We start from the raw sequence: 14,638 nt of genomic DNA, 5'->3' as shown, positions 1-14,638 counted from the left end.
GGATGGTGTCTGTTTATCACAATCTTCTATAGGAATTTTGATTCTGGTTTGTAGGTCAGCGATACTTTTCAAATCAAGGTTGTACAGCTCCAGCTTCTGTTTGTCCCCTTCGATGGCTGCCCCACAAAAGTATACGTCCTCCCAAGACAAGAAATCGTGAAGCTCACATGGTATGGAGGGCGAGTGTATGATGTGGTACACCAAAACATCATCTTCAAGGCATAGCTGAAGGACGGAGGCGCGTTGGATCTTCCCAGGGGCACGCTCTATGTACTCTGCGTCGAGACCAATGACCCTCGTCTCTACCTTTCCGAGGGAGTTGGATACATTGTTGATCCACTGCCGAACAACCCCTGGGTGGACGGTGACGGTGGCAACTATGCTCACCGAGCCTTCCACGAGGACATGTTGGACGCTAAAAACCTGCATCTCAATCTCTTTCGCCATTTGGAACCGCTGGAACGGAGGGCTATGGTTTGGAGAATTAGGATTAGATGGCTAGTCTAACTGAAGAAGTAGATGATTATTTAAAGAGGTTAAAACAATGTGAACGCAGTGGGGTTTGGATGCAAATGAAGATGAAGGGGAGGTGAAGAAGCCGAGGAAAATCGGTTCCCTATGGAGAAGTAAATGGGAGAAGTGGCGTGCAAGCAGTTGATTAGATGGCTAGGTAGACTAAATGAAAAGGCTATGCGGGTAGACTGAGGAGTCGTACCTGTTTGTGTACGTGCCCATCCTTTCTGATAGGTGGGACCTATGCAAACAGATAAAAAATGTGACGTAGCTGGTTCAGATGGATATTGGCGCGTGAGTGGGAGACACAACATTCTCTGGTTAAGGAATACTCCCTCCGTTTAGGTGAGTATAAGTCACCTTATGAAAATCAGGTTTTCCCAAAACCTTTAGGCGTGGAGCATTAACTTCCTGCTCGATCCCCTCCCAGCCTCGTTAGCCAGCGTTATCTTCCTCTGCTGCTGCATTCTACCTTTGCATTTTCCCTCTTCTCAAGTGTGGAACGATCTGCATGCCATCCTTGATGCACCAGAACGACCACTGCATGCATCGCGGCAGGGCGTTGATTGGGCATGCACGAGAATTTGGTTCTGCTCGCAATATGGATGATACCTGAACGATGAAGTCAACATGCATGCTAGCACGGGAGACCTATATACAATACTGGAGTACTCATGTTCCTACTAGTAGTAGTAGTAGTACAACTGTGGTACACTTGATGTTCAAAATACTATTCATCCAGTCCTCACAGTGAAGAGACAACACCCTGCGCCTGACACTAGTCCAGGTGGCGTGTTCGGGTTACCAAAGTCAGCCTCACCCTATGCACTGTGCATCTTGTCACCGCCGCTCTACAGCACATTGGCGCCTTGCCTCGTCTCCCTCTCCCCTCCCATAGCACCACTCCATCTCCATCTCCTTCTCCGTCTTCGTCTCCGTCTCCATCTCACTGTGCCCCCGTGTACTTTCGCCTCACTCGCCTCCCCCAATACCACTATTCCCTCGCTAGCCGCTCCAGCACCAACAACCTTCTCCCCCGTAAATCAAGCCTCCAAAAACCCCACCTTCCAAACTCCACCATGGCCGAACGTGAACCGCACAGCATCCATATGAGCCGCGATTGGAGCAATCTCCCCAGTGACATCCTCGATGTCGGTGTCAGAACCGGTGGATCTCGGGTAGGGGGTCCCGAACTGTGCGTCTAAGGCTAATGGTAACAGGAGACTGGGGACACGATGTTTACCCAGGTTCGGGCCCTCTCGATGGAGGTAATACCCTACTTCCTGCTTGATTGATCTTGATGATATGAGTATTACAAGAGTTGATCTACCACGAGATCGTAGAGGATAAACCCTAGAAGCTAGCCTATGGTATGATTGTTGTTGTCCTATGGACTAAACCCTCCGGTTTATATAGACATCGGAGGGGGCTAGGGTTACACAGAGTCGGTTACATAGAAGGAGATCTATCATCCGGATTGCCAAGTTGCCTTCCATGCAAAGGAGAGTCCCATCCGGACACGACACGAAGTCTTCAATCTTGTATCTTCATAGTCCAACAGTCCAGCCAAAGTATATAGTCCACCTGTCCGGATACCCCCTTATCCAGGACTCCCTCAGTAGCCCGTGAACCAGGCTTCAATGACGATGAGTCCGTCACGCAGATTGTCTTCGACATTGCAAGGCGGGTTCCATCTCCGAATACTTCAAGATAAATTCCGAACACAAGGATCGTGTCCGGCTCTGCAAGACAAATTTCATGTACCACCGTAGAGAGAACAATAATCCACAAATCTAATCTGTTAACAACTCTTCATAGCGTGACATCACGCCACGACCCGACCTTTATTCGAACCTTTTTTTATAACCAGCTACCGCACACATTGCGAAGCTGTTTCTTTGGCATGTCTTGTCGAAGGAGAGATCGTGTCCCCTTATTGCGGAATCCTCATCAATACGGGTATGGGTAACCCAACCGAGCCATCAATCATGGCGCTTTGAAAATGAGTAATTTCGACGCAAGTGGGGAGGTGCACATTTTTTCACCGCCTTTATAAAGGGATAAGGATTTCCCATTTTCACCCACGCCTTCTTCCTCCTTTGCTCATCCGTTCTTGCACTCTCGAGCCCCAGCACCCAAGTTCTCACCTTCTCCGTAGGACCATTCGCAGCATCTCCGTAGTGGGAGGCAAGTGTATGGCCTCCTCCGTCACAGAGGAGGATATCACCAAGGTTCGGGCGGCCGGATACCTGGCCGAAAACATTGCACACAGGTTTCCGGCGGAGGGACAGATCACCCCCACCCCAAATTCTCGGGAGAGAGTAGTATTCCTCCCTCATTTCATCTGCGGACTAGGATTTCCAATCCACTCGTTCGTCCGTGGGCTCATGTATTACTATGGGCTAGATTTCCATGATCTAGCCCCAAATTTCATGCTCAACATCTCTGCATTCATCGTCGTGTGCGAGGCCTTCCTCCGCATCAGGCCCCACTTTGGCCTATGGCTGAAAATCTTCTGCGTGAAGCCGAATATCGTTAGCGGCCAGCAGGCGGAGTGCGGAGGCGCCATGGTGGGCAGAATGCCCAACGTTTCATGGCTGACGGCTTCTTTGTGGAGACCGTGAAAGGGTGGCAATCAGGGTGGTTCTACATCACTGAGCCGCGCGACGCCAATTGGGTGGCGGACCCCAAATTCCGATCTGGAATCCCCATGTGGCTCACCTCTTGGGAAAAGAAGGGCCTAGCCTGGGGCGAACCTGTGGAGCTGACCGGACTCGAGACCTGCATAAAAGTATGAGGGACAAGAAGATGAAGCTTGTCAACGTGGTCCAGGTCATGCTCGTCCGCGGGATCCTCCTGTGTCAAAGATGGGCATTCAATATGTGGGAGTTCGATCCGGCCGAACACCAGATGCTGCATGAGCTCTTTGACACGACGCATAAGGACGTCTGGAAGGTGCTGTTCAAGACCGGCGAAGTTCCTCCTCCCACTTACGAGGACCGCGGGCTCAGCACAAAGCGCCTTGCCAATCCGGTATGTCCTTTGAGTATCACAAGATGTATCTTTCCCAACGTGTTCGTGGGAGGACCTTAAGTCATTATACTGACAAAACAAGACTACATGGAGATGGCGGAGCGGATCGACTGTCCGGCTCCGCTACCCGAAGATCCAGCGACTGCATTCCTGACGGAGATGCTGGCTCCGACGCCTTACAAGGTGCCGGAGAAGAAGGCCGAAAAGAAGGCCGCAGGGACCAGGAAGGGTCTCCGGCGTGAGGTTGCACCAGACGCCTCGCCCGAAGACGATGAGGCACACTCCTCCCACGAAGGGGAGGAGAAGAAGAGGAAGAAGGACGCCCCGTCCGGGGAGGCCGAACGGTCCAAGAAAACTGCCGTGGGGACCAGGAAGGGACTGCGACGCAAGGCCGTAATAGACTCGTCGTCCGAGGATGGAGGCAGATTCCTCCCATGGAGACGGGGGAAACATGAAGAAATGCCCCCTCCCCGCACCGGGGAGGAGAATAAAAGTGAATCCGCCCATAGGGGGAGGCTAGGACGCCGAAGAAGGGAAAGGCATCCCTTCCGGACCACTCTACCATAGCTGCCTACGGCGAGGAGGAGTGGCTGCCCAGGGGCAAGCCCCGGGCGAGGTCGTAAGTATCCGCACTCTATAATACCTTTCGTGTGACATTAACTTCATAGTTTGTAATGACGCCGAACACGTGTATGCAGTCCAGCCGGGTCTAATCTGGGGGTATCGTCTTTGGATGGGTCCTTGAGTGAGTCGGAGATGGATTCACTCCCGACAGCCACCTCCCCACGACCTGCGGACGACACCGAGGTGTTGTCCCAACGGATACCAGAGCGGGGGGCGACAGTTCTGGAGACACCCCAAGGCAAAATCCCAGACTCCGGGCACATGGGGGGTAAGATCCCCATGGATTATGCGGACGTGAGCCACAGCAAGCCTAGATCCCCACCAGTTACTGTACCGGAGCCTTCAAAGGTTCTGGATTCAAGTGGGCAGCCCCTCGCTAAGGAGGGCGAGCCGGCCGTGCCGATGACCTCCGCCCAGTCGGAGGCATCGGATGATTTGCTGGAAGTGCTTTGCGGCGCTTCCATTGACGAAGAGCACCGTACTCTCATGAGTACGGTGATTGAGAAGGTCTGGTCTGCCAAAAGCGGATTGACCGAAGCCTGCACCAGCCTCCTAATAGGCTTTGAGGTATGTAATGAAAAGTGTGAGAAAATATCACCCGATAGACAGTAGCCCATGACACTCTGTTTGGTGTTCGAAAAGAAAAGCCAAACAGAGGGTCAATTTTTAGTCTGTAGGAGTCTGACAGTACTTGTCCATGTTAATGAGCAGGCGTTGCTGCTGACCGCTGCTGCGCGCACAAGTGAGGTCGCCGGACTCAGGAAGGACCTGGGGCAGGCCGAAGAAGAGCTCGGCCTCATGAAGGGGTAGCTCGAGGAGAACAAAGGTAAGTGATACCCCGTCCGTGTGTCATGTAGAGGAGAAAAATTGATCATGCTAACAAAAAGCATCATGATTTTTAATAGGGGCTATGACCGAAGTGGCGTCTCTGAAGAAAGCGCTGTCCGAGGCCGAAGCCAAGCCGGCCACAACACACCGAGCGTGAAAAGCAAGATGCTCGGGTGGGGGAGGTACATCAAGAGCTCCAGGAGTTTGGCAAGAAGTTTGAGTCCTTGGAGCATGACATGAAGATGCAAGCGTCTGAGCTTGCTAAAGCCTTCGAGAGCGCGAAAGATGCCAAGGCCAAAGCCCAAAAGGCCCTCCAGGAAATCCAGGCGGCCAGGAAGATAGCGGTGGGTAAGGCATTCATTATGAAAAGCAAGCATGTGGAGGAGACATTTCTTTTACTCACCCGCATTCGGAGCTCTCCAGGGGCATTCGCAGATCTGCCATGCAGCATATCGGATGCCGCGGAGTTCTACCGTGCCGAAGAGGGGAGATCGAAGGAGAAGTTGTTCTGGTCCCAGTATACTAGAGCCGAACACCCAATGTCTTGGAGTGACCAACTGATGCAATTGGTCGAACTCCACAGGGCGGCCGAACTGGCCATGAAGGACCTCATAGTCCGGATGTGGCCTAGTGAGCCCCTGCCCGACAGCTACTTCAGCCTTATAAAGCGGATGGTAAGTGCCTGTCCGCGGCTTGAAGTTATCAAGCAGTCCGTCTGCATTGAGGGTGCCCGCCTGGCCTTTGCCCGTGCGAAGATGCATTGGGCCAAACTGGATGCTGAGAAGCCGATGAAGGATGGGCCTTCGGAGGGTAAGGAGCATCGCTACCCCGAGAAATATTATGATGGCATTATGAAAGGCGCTCGCCTTGTGGCCGATGAATGCACCAAGAACTTAATCTTTGGGTGAATGTACTCATGTCGTCTTTGTAATATGAGAACGAGTTTGTTTGCTCTATATAACGCTTTGTTGGTTTAAAATATTACCTTTTGTGCGGCCGTTTATAAAATTCTATAAGTCGGCCAGTCGTTGGCTTTTGCCCCCGTGTAGCTAGTACTGGGGTGTTCGTGGAAAACCCAAACACTCTTTATCCAAGTTTTTGGTCCTTTAAGGAGGTGTTTGGCGCAGCGAACAAGGTAATCGGACTATGCGGCTTTATAACTCTCACTTGGCCATAGAAGTCTATAATTTCAAATTTTGGTGAAGCCCCTAGTATTCGGAAGGCCAAACTAGGGCACTATACACGCCTAAATTGAACAAGGCCGATTCCTTGCCTTATGCAGAAAAAATCTTTAAGGATTTAGAACCTCTCGAACAGTGACCAGCTCTCGCCGCATCATGACAGTCAGTTTTCGGCTTTCTCTACTGAGGTGCTCGTCCGGAAGAACCGGGACACAACCGCAGTAGTTCTCCCTGCTCTACCTTAGCCGATATAACGTAAGGTACCAAAACAAGGGAGCCGGGCTAACCCAACTATTGACCCAAGACATGATTCAGAGCTAATGCATATAATGCTATAAGTTCGGGGTGCCGCACTGTCGAAAGTGTTCAGACTTTTATTGCCATGTTATGGGACTCAATAAAAAGCCCCTGGCAAACTGATCATACCAAAGTGTACGGATGCAATATTAAATAAATATTCAAAGGAAAATATGAAGATAGTAATAAGAAGCTGACGCTGTATACTATTTCCCATTGTTATTTGGATAATACGGCAAGGCATATGTGTACAATTAATGCGTTAAGCAGAAACAAATAGGACTATTTGACATGTCCTATCCAAGGGCAGGCTGCATGCGGGTATGTAAAACAGGTATAACGATCATTGACAGAGACCACCTGGGTATTCCCTTGTGTGCAAAGCCTCTTGCCTCCTTGGTGTACCCTCCTGTGATGAGTCCGATGGTCCGGTTCTCTGAAGGGGCTACCCGAAAGGAGGGTCCTGAAAGAAAGAAAGAAGAAGGGTATGCGGGCCTCGTGGCGGCTGAACCGCACTGTAGGTTGCATCGTCAACTCGCCTCCACCTATGCCCATGGTATTTTCAGTGTGTAGTTGTGTACGCGTGTCACAAATGCCGCCTGAATGGGGCTGGGGAGGAGGCCGGATTGCTAATCGAGCTCTTGGCGTGTTTGACGATCCTGTTGCAGGGTCCTCCGGACTCGCTTGACGGTGTTCGGGGTTGTTATTGGCGAATGGGCTGTCTGTTGAAGAAGGCTGCTTTGTACTTCTACCGGAAGGGCCACAGTGTGCTCTTCCATACGGAGGGAGCGGTCTGTGTTTCCATTGACTGTTACAACCCCGCGAGGTCCTGGCATCTTGAGCTTAAGGTATGCATAGTGTGGTACCGCATTGAATCAAGTGAACGCGGTTCGTCCAAGTAGTGCATGATCGCCACTACAGAAAGGGATGATATCGAAGATTAATTCCTCGCTTTGGAAGTTATCCGGAGATCCGAAGACCACTTCCTGTGTTATTGAGCCCATGCAGCGGGCCTCTATCCCTGGAATTACACCTTTAAAGGTGGTTTTGGTGGGTTTGATCCGTGAGGGATCGATGCCCATTTTGTACATTGTGTCCTGACAAAGCAGGTTCACGCTACTGCCACCGTCCATAAGGACTCGTGTGAGATGGAATCCATCAATGATTGGGTCAAGGACCAATGCGTCTGAGCCGCCGTGACGGATGCTGGTAGGATGGTCCCTACGATCGAAAGTGATCAGACATGATGACCATGGGTTGAATTTTGGGATGACTGGCTCCATCGCATAGACGTCCCTAAGTGCACGCTTTCGTTCCCGTTTGGGAATGTGGGTGGCATAGATCATGTTTACCGTTTTCACCAGGGGGGGAAATTTCTTCTGTCCCACAGTGTTCGGACCCCGGGGCTCCTCGTCATCATTGTTGTGCAACCCTTTGTCCTTGTTTTCGGCATTCAACTTGCCGGCCTGTTTGAACACCCAGCAATCTCTGTTAGTGTGATTGGCTGGTTTGCCGGGGTTGCCGTGAATCTGGCACGAGCGGTTGAGTATGCGCTCTAGACTGGACGATCCCGGATTGTTTCTTTTGAACGACCTTTTCCGCTGACTGGATTTTGAGTTGCTGAATCCGGCATTGACTGTAGTATCTTCGGCGTTGTCACCATTATTCCGACGCTTATGTCTACTGCGTCGTGGCTTTCCGTTACTGTCGCGGACATCTGAAGTGCCGGAGTTTCTTGGCATGGTGCTACTGCGAGCCAGCCAGCTGTCCTCGCCCGCACAAAAGCGGGTCATGAGTGTCGTGAGGGCCGCCATGGACTTCGGTTTTTCTTGGCCGAGGTGTCGGGCGAGCCACTCGTCACGGATATTATCCTTAAAGGCCACCAGGGCCTCGGCGTCCGGACAGTCGACAATTTTGTTCTTTTTAGTTAGGAACCGAGTCCAGAATTTCCTGGCTGACTCTCCGACCTGTTGGGTAATATGACTTAAGTCATCAGCATCCGTTGTTCGCACGTAAGTGCCTTGGAAGTTGTCGAGGGAGATTTTCCCAACTGTCGATGGAGTTCGCCGGCAGGCTATTCAGCCAATGTCTGGCTGGTCCTTTAAGCTTAAGGGGGAGATACTTGATGGCATGTAGATCATCACCGCGGGCCATGTGAATGTGGAGAAGGAAATCTTCAATCCATACCGCGGGGTGTGTTGTGCCATCGTATGATTCGATGTTGACGGGTTTAAACCCTTCTGGGAATTCGTGATCCATTACTTCATTAGTGAAGCAAAGGGGGTGTGCGGTGCCTCTGTGCCGGGCTATGTTACGACGCAGTCCGACTAAGTCTGGTCAGTTATGTTCAGCCCGGCCGGACTTATCATTAGTGTATCCGGCGTGACGGTCATCGTCATGTGTTGTGGTGCTCCCCCGTGATCCGTAGATCGATCTAGGTTGTCCAGCATTGTTTCCCAATATGTCTCGCGGGTCCTGCATATTGCCCCGGGCCATAGTGAACTGACATGGAGGTGTAGGCTGGTATTCGGTCTGATACGCTAATACGTCTCCGTCGTATCTATAAGTTTTGATTGTTCCATGCCAATATTCTTGAACTTTCATATACTTTTGGCAACTTTTTAAACTATTTTTGGGACTAACATATTGATCTAGTGCCAAGTGCCAGTTCCTGTCTGTTGCATGTTTTATGTTTTGCAAGAAACCAATATCAAACGGAATCCAAACGGGATAAAAACAGATGGAGAATTATTTTGGAATATTTGCGATTTTCCGGAGGAAGAATCAACGCGAAACAGTGTCAGAGGTGGCCACGAGACAGGAGGGCGCGCCCCCTACCCCTGGGCCCGCCCTGGGCTCTCGAGGGCCACCAGTAAGGCGGTTGAGGATCTACTTTGGCCGCAAGAAAGCTAATTTTATGACAAAAATCTGGGCGAAAGATTCACCCCAATCGGAGTTACGGATCTCCATATATAAAGGAAACGGTGAAGGGAAAAAATCAGAGAACACAGAAACAGAGAGATTGATCCAATCTCGGACGGGCTCTCGCCCCTCCCAAGCCATGGACCAGAGGGGAAACCCTTCTCCCATCTATGGAGGAGGTCAAGGAAGAAGAAGAAGAAGGGGCCCTCTCTCCCCCTTGCTTCCGGTGGCGCCGGAGCACTGTCGGGGGCCATCATCATCACCGCGATCTTCACCAACACCGCCGTCATCTTCACCAACATCTCCATCACCTTCCCCCTTCTATATCTAGCGGTCCACTCTCCCGCAACCCACTGTACCCTCTACTTGAACATGGTGCTTTATGCTTCATATTATTTTCCAATGATGTGTTTCCATCCTATGATGTCTGAGTAGATTTCTATTGTCCTACCGGTGATTGATGAATTGCTATGATTGGTTTGAGTTGCATGTTATATTATTGGTGCTGTCCTATGGTGCCCTCCATGTCGCACAAGCGTGAGGGATCCCCACTGTAGGGTGTTGCATTGCGTTCATGATTCTCTTATAGTGGGTTGCGTGAGTGACTGAAACACAAACCCGAGTAAGTAGATTGTTGCGTACGGGATAAAGGGGACTTGATGCTTTAATGCTATGGTTGGGTTTTACCTTAATGAATCTTTAGTAGTTGCGGATGCTTGCTAGAGTTCCAATCATAAGTGCATATGATCCAAGAAGAGAAAGTATGTTAGCTTATGCCTCTCCCTCAAATAGAATTGCAATAGTGATTACCGGTCTAGTAACATAGTCAATTGCTTGGGGACAATTTCACAACTCCTATCACCACTTTTCCACACTCACTATATTTACTTTATTGTTTCTTTATTTAATCAACCCCTAGTTTATGTTTACGTGTTCTTTATTATCTTGCAAACCTATCCTATCGCACCTACAAAGCGAACGTCAAGCGTGCGTAGAGTTGTATCAGTGGCCGATAGGACTTGAGAGAGTATTTGTTCTACCTTTAGCTCCTCGTTTGGTTCGACACTCTTACTTATCGAAAGAGGCTACAACTATCTCGTATACTTGCGGGTTATCAAGACCTTTTTCTGGCGCCGTTGCCGGGAGTCATAGCGTGGGGTGAATATTCTCATGTGTGCTTGTTTTCTTTATCACTAAGTAATTTTTATTTGCTGTTCTTAGTTGTTCTCTATCTTTAGTTATGGAGATGGAACACAAAATACCAAAAAAATTAGAGGTACATGCTACTCATGTAGATGGGGTAACTCCTAAAACCCCCGATTCTCATTATGTGAAAGATATTATGTACTACTTTGATAATTCTGAGAAAACCCCATTCAACTTTATAATGGGAGACACGTTGGATCAACGTGAATACTTTAGGGATTATCGCTCGACACAAAAAGGGAAACTATTATTGTCACGCCCAATATGCGACCCTATCCAAAAGGAACTCGAAGGTCCCACCAAGGATAGACCCGCATATTGAAACGCTTTTGCAAGGTGGATATCATTACATCAACATTACATAATAGATGGGGATACATACAAGGCATACAAATGCTACGAGAATACATAAGTACATCATACATAAGATCAACATCCGACTACAGATGAAACACAAACAAAAACTCAAACGACATCCACCCTGCTAGCCCAGGCTGCCGACCTGGAACCTATCCCCTGATTGAAGAAGAAGCAAAAGAAGATCTCCAAAAAAAACAAACATCGCTCTCATGTCATGATCATCGCATAACCTGTACCTGCAACTGTTGTTGTAGTAATCTGTGAGCCACGAGGACTCAGCAATCACATTACCATGGGTATCAAGACTAACAAAGCTTAAAGGGGTAAGGAAGGGGGGAAAGTGGTGAGGTTGCAGCAGGGACTAAGGATATATGGTGGCTAACATACGCAAATAAGAGCGAGAAGAGAGCAAGCGGAATGGTCGTAAAGCTAGAAATGATCAAGAAGTGATCCTGAACTCCTACTTACATCAAGCATAACCCAAAAACCGTGTTCACTTCCCGGACTCCGCCGAAAAGAGACCATCACGGCTACACACGCGGTGGATGCGTTTTAATTCGAATCAGGTGTCAAGTTATCTACAACCGGACATTAACAAATTCCTATCTGCCGCATAACCGCGGGCACGACTTTCGAAAGATTATACCCTGCAGGGGTGTCCCAACTTAGCCCATGATAAGCTCTCGCGGTCAATGAAGGATATACCTTCTCCCAGGAAGACCCGATCAGACTCGGAATCTCGGTTTACAAGACATTTCGACAATGGTAAAACAAGACCAGCAAAGCCGCCCGATGTGCCGACAAATCCCTATAGGAGCTGCACATATCTCGTTCTCAGGGCATACCGGATGAGCCAGACGTCGGGTTGGCATAAACCCTGATTGCCCAGGGGGCGCCGGACATCGCTCGGTTTGGACCAACACTTAGACAAGCATTGGCCCGGGGGGGCTAAAATAAAGATGACCCTCGGGTTGGCCGAACCAAGGGAAAGGTATAGGTGGTGGTGAGGAAAATGGTAAATCCAAGGTTGGGCCTTGCTGGAGGAGTTTTATTCAAAGCGAACTGTCAAGGGGGTCCCATAAATCATCCAACCACGTAAGGAACGCAAAATCCGGGAACATAACACCGGTATGACAGAAACTAGGGCGGCAAGAGTGGAACAAAACACCAGGCATAAGCCCGAGTCTTCCGCCCTTTACCAAGTATATACATGCATTAATAATATAAGAGATATTGTGATATCCCAACATAATCCTGTCCACCATGGAGCAATCTTCAACTTCACCTGCAACTAACAACGCTATAAGAGGGGCTGAGCAAAGCGGTAACATAGCCAAGCAACGATTTGCTAGGAAGGGTGAAAAAGTTAGAGGCTGACATGGCAATTCAGGAGGCTTGATCAACAAGAGATAGGTAGCACAACAAAGCGATAGAACGAAGCAACTAGCATAGCAATGATAGTAGTGAGATCCAAGGTGACGGTCATCTTGCCTGAAATCCCGCTAGGAAGAAGAACGAGTCCATGAAGAAGATGAAGCCACGAAGACGAACCAAGCGTAGACGAACGAATCCTCACGATCGCAACGAAAACGGGAACTATCGAGAAGATGCACACAACATGGTAAACACACCACACATAGACAAGGCATGATGCACAACAATCATGATGCAAGACAAGACTACATGAAGCTACTCATAGCAAGATATGATACAAACAAGAGCAACACATCAAGGCAAGTTTAAATGAGGCCGAAAACAACATATAACAATTCCGGTAGGTCCTCATATGCAAATTTCGAAATTGGTCGAGTTCCGAATAACCATTATGTTCAAGTTGTTAAACAGCAAGTTAAGATGCGCCAAGATGATCTACACAAGATTCTAGTCAAGTTACATATAAAGTTCATTTAATTCGGAGCTACGGCCTAGAAGATATGAGCAAATCAAGTTAAAACATGGCATTGATGCAAAATTCATACAAACATCAAGCAAACACTCTCAAAACATGTATGCAACATGATAATATGAAACTAGATGCAAAATCAAGCAAGTTTCATATAGAGCACACTCAAAACGGAGCAACGGTTCAACACACACACATGAAACAAGTTTAAAGGACAAGCTGTCCAAAACAGCAACTAGGCATATTGCAAGCATAAAAAAAACATGCTACAGCACTCCAACAGGACAACAAAAGGCATGGACATGATGTACAGGTAAAGCATAACAAAACATGACCACTGAGCTATCTCCAGAAATCACTAGAACATGCTCAAAAACACATGGCAATATTGCAAATAAGATCAGTTTCAGGCTTAGCAGAAATAACACCAGGTTGCAATATTTAGAGCTATCAAACAACATGTTACGGGAACTTATAATAGCAAATTAAGGCATATCATGATACTACTAAATGCATAGATCAAAAGTCCTTTACTGACCATGAGCCAAAAAGGATCGGAAGATATGATGGCACCCATGTAAACATGGCAAATGATATGACAGATTCATACATGGAAGGAACAACAATAAGTAGGCATGTTGGTGAGCTTGTAACACTCACCACAGAGCAATAAATGGCATGACAAGGTGACTAACAGTAATAAGACATGTTTTTCAAGCTAAGCATGGCAATATCAAGTATATAGGGTGCATCGATCACTAGCAAAGCTCATGGCAAAAACTGAACTTAATGTTAACAGGCTGACAACAACATTATTTACCAAATTTGGAGCAAGATTACAACAAGCTACAGCATGATATAAATGCAAACAGGGGCATGTATGGTTAGATCATGATATGTAGAACAAAACATCCTTAGTGTACAACTCCAGATTATGCATAGAATGACTTGTAGCAGCAGGTTTACATAGCATCACAAAATAACAGATTTAGCCTAGCAAAACAGTAACATCAAGTACCCTACTTAACAAGCTTGATGCACTCACAACAAGACTCAAAAAAAGACATGGATGGAACCCCTTTAAATATGGCATGATGTAGTTCAAAACACATGTAGACATCAAGCTCATAGGATGCACACATAAAATGCAAAAAAAATAACAAATCACCAAATTATAACAATTTCAGCAGATTAACATCATGTAGCACTCTTGCAACAATGATTCGGGAATCAAGATGATCTCCAACAAGCATGGCACAATGGAGAAAAATGAGGAGCATCTCACAATGAACATTTTGACATATTACACGAACAAAACAAAGCAGCATGCTAGGAGATATGGCATGTTGAACAGGGCACCAGAATGTGAATATTTCAGGTACTTGGGCAAAAATCACCTCGGGGAAACTGGACGGGGTCGTGCGGGATGGAGGGAACCGGGACGGAGCGCGGGCATTTGGTTCGAGGGAGTGGTGGATCTTGTCCACTCCCCTGGATCTGACCGGAGTAACTCCGGTGAGGTCACCGGAGAAGGCGGGGACGGGGCACCGGCGACCGGTGAATGAAGAGGAGAGGCGGGACAAGGCGGCGACGACCCAGCAGCGGCGCTCGCCGGCGCGGCTGCCGGTAGAGGGACGGCGGCGAGGAAGGCCATGGTGGAGGCGGACACGGCGCGGAGGCGGTGGCGCACCTCCGGCAGACGGAGGGGTGCCCGACGGCGGCGGGGTCCGACGGGGCGACAGCGGCGAGGCGCCGTGTCTCGGGGACGACG

The sequence above is a fragment of the Triticum dicoccoides genome, chromosome 6B, assembly GCF_002162155.2.
Source record: "Triticum dicoccoides isolate Atlit2015 ecotype Zavitan chromosome 6B, WEW_v2.0, whole genome shotgun sequence".
Classification (NCBI taxonomy): Eukaryota; Viridiplantae; Streptophyta; class Magnoliopsida; order Poales; family Poaceae; genus Triticum; species Triticum dicoccoides.
This window is presented reverse-complemented; position numbering follows the sequence as displayed.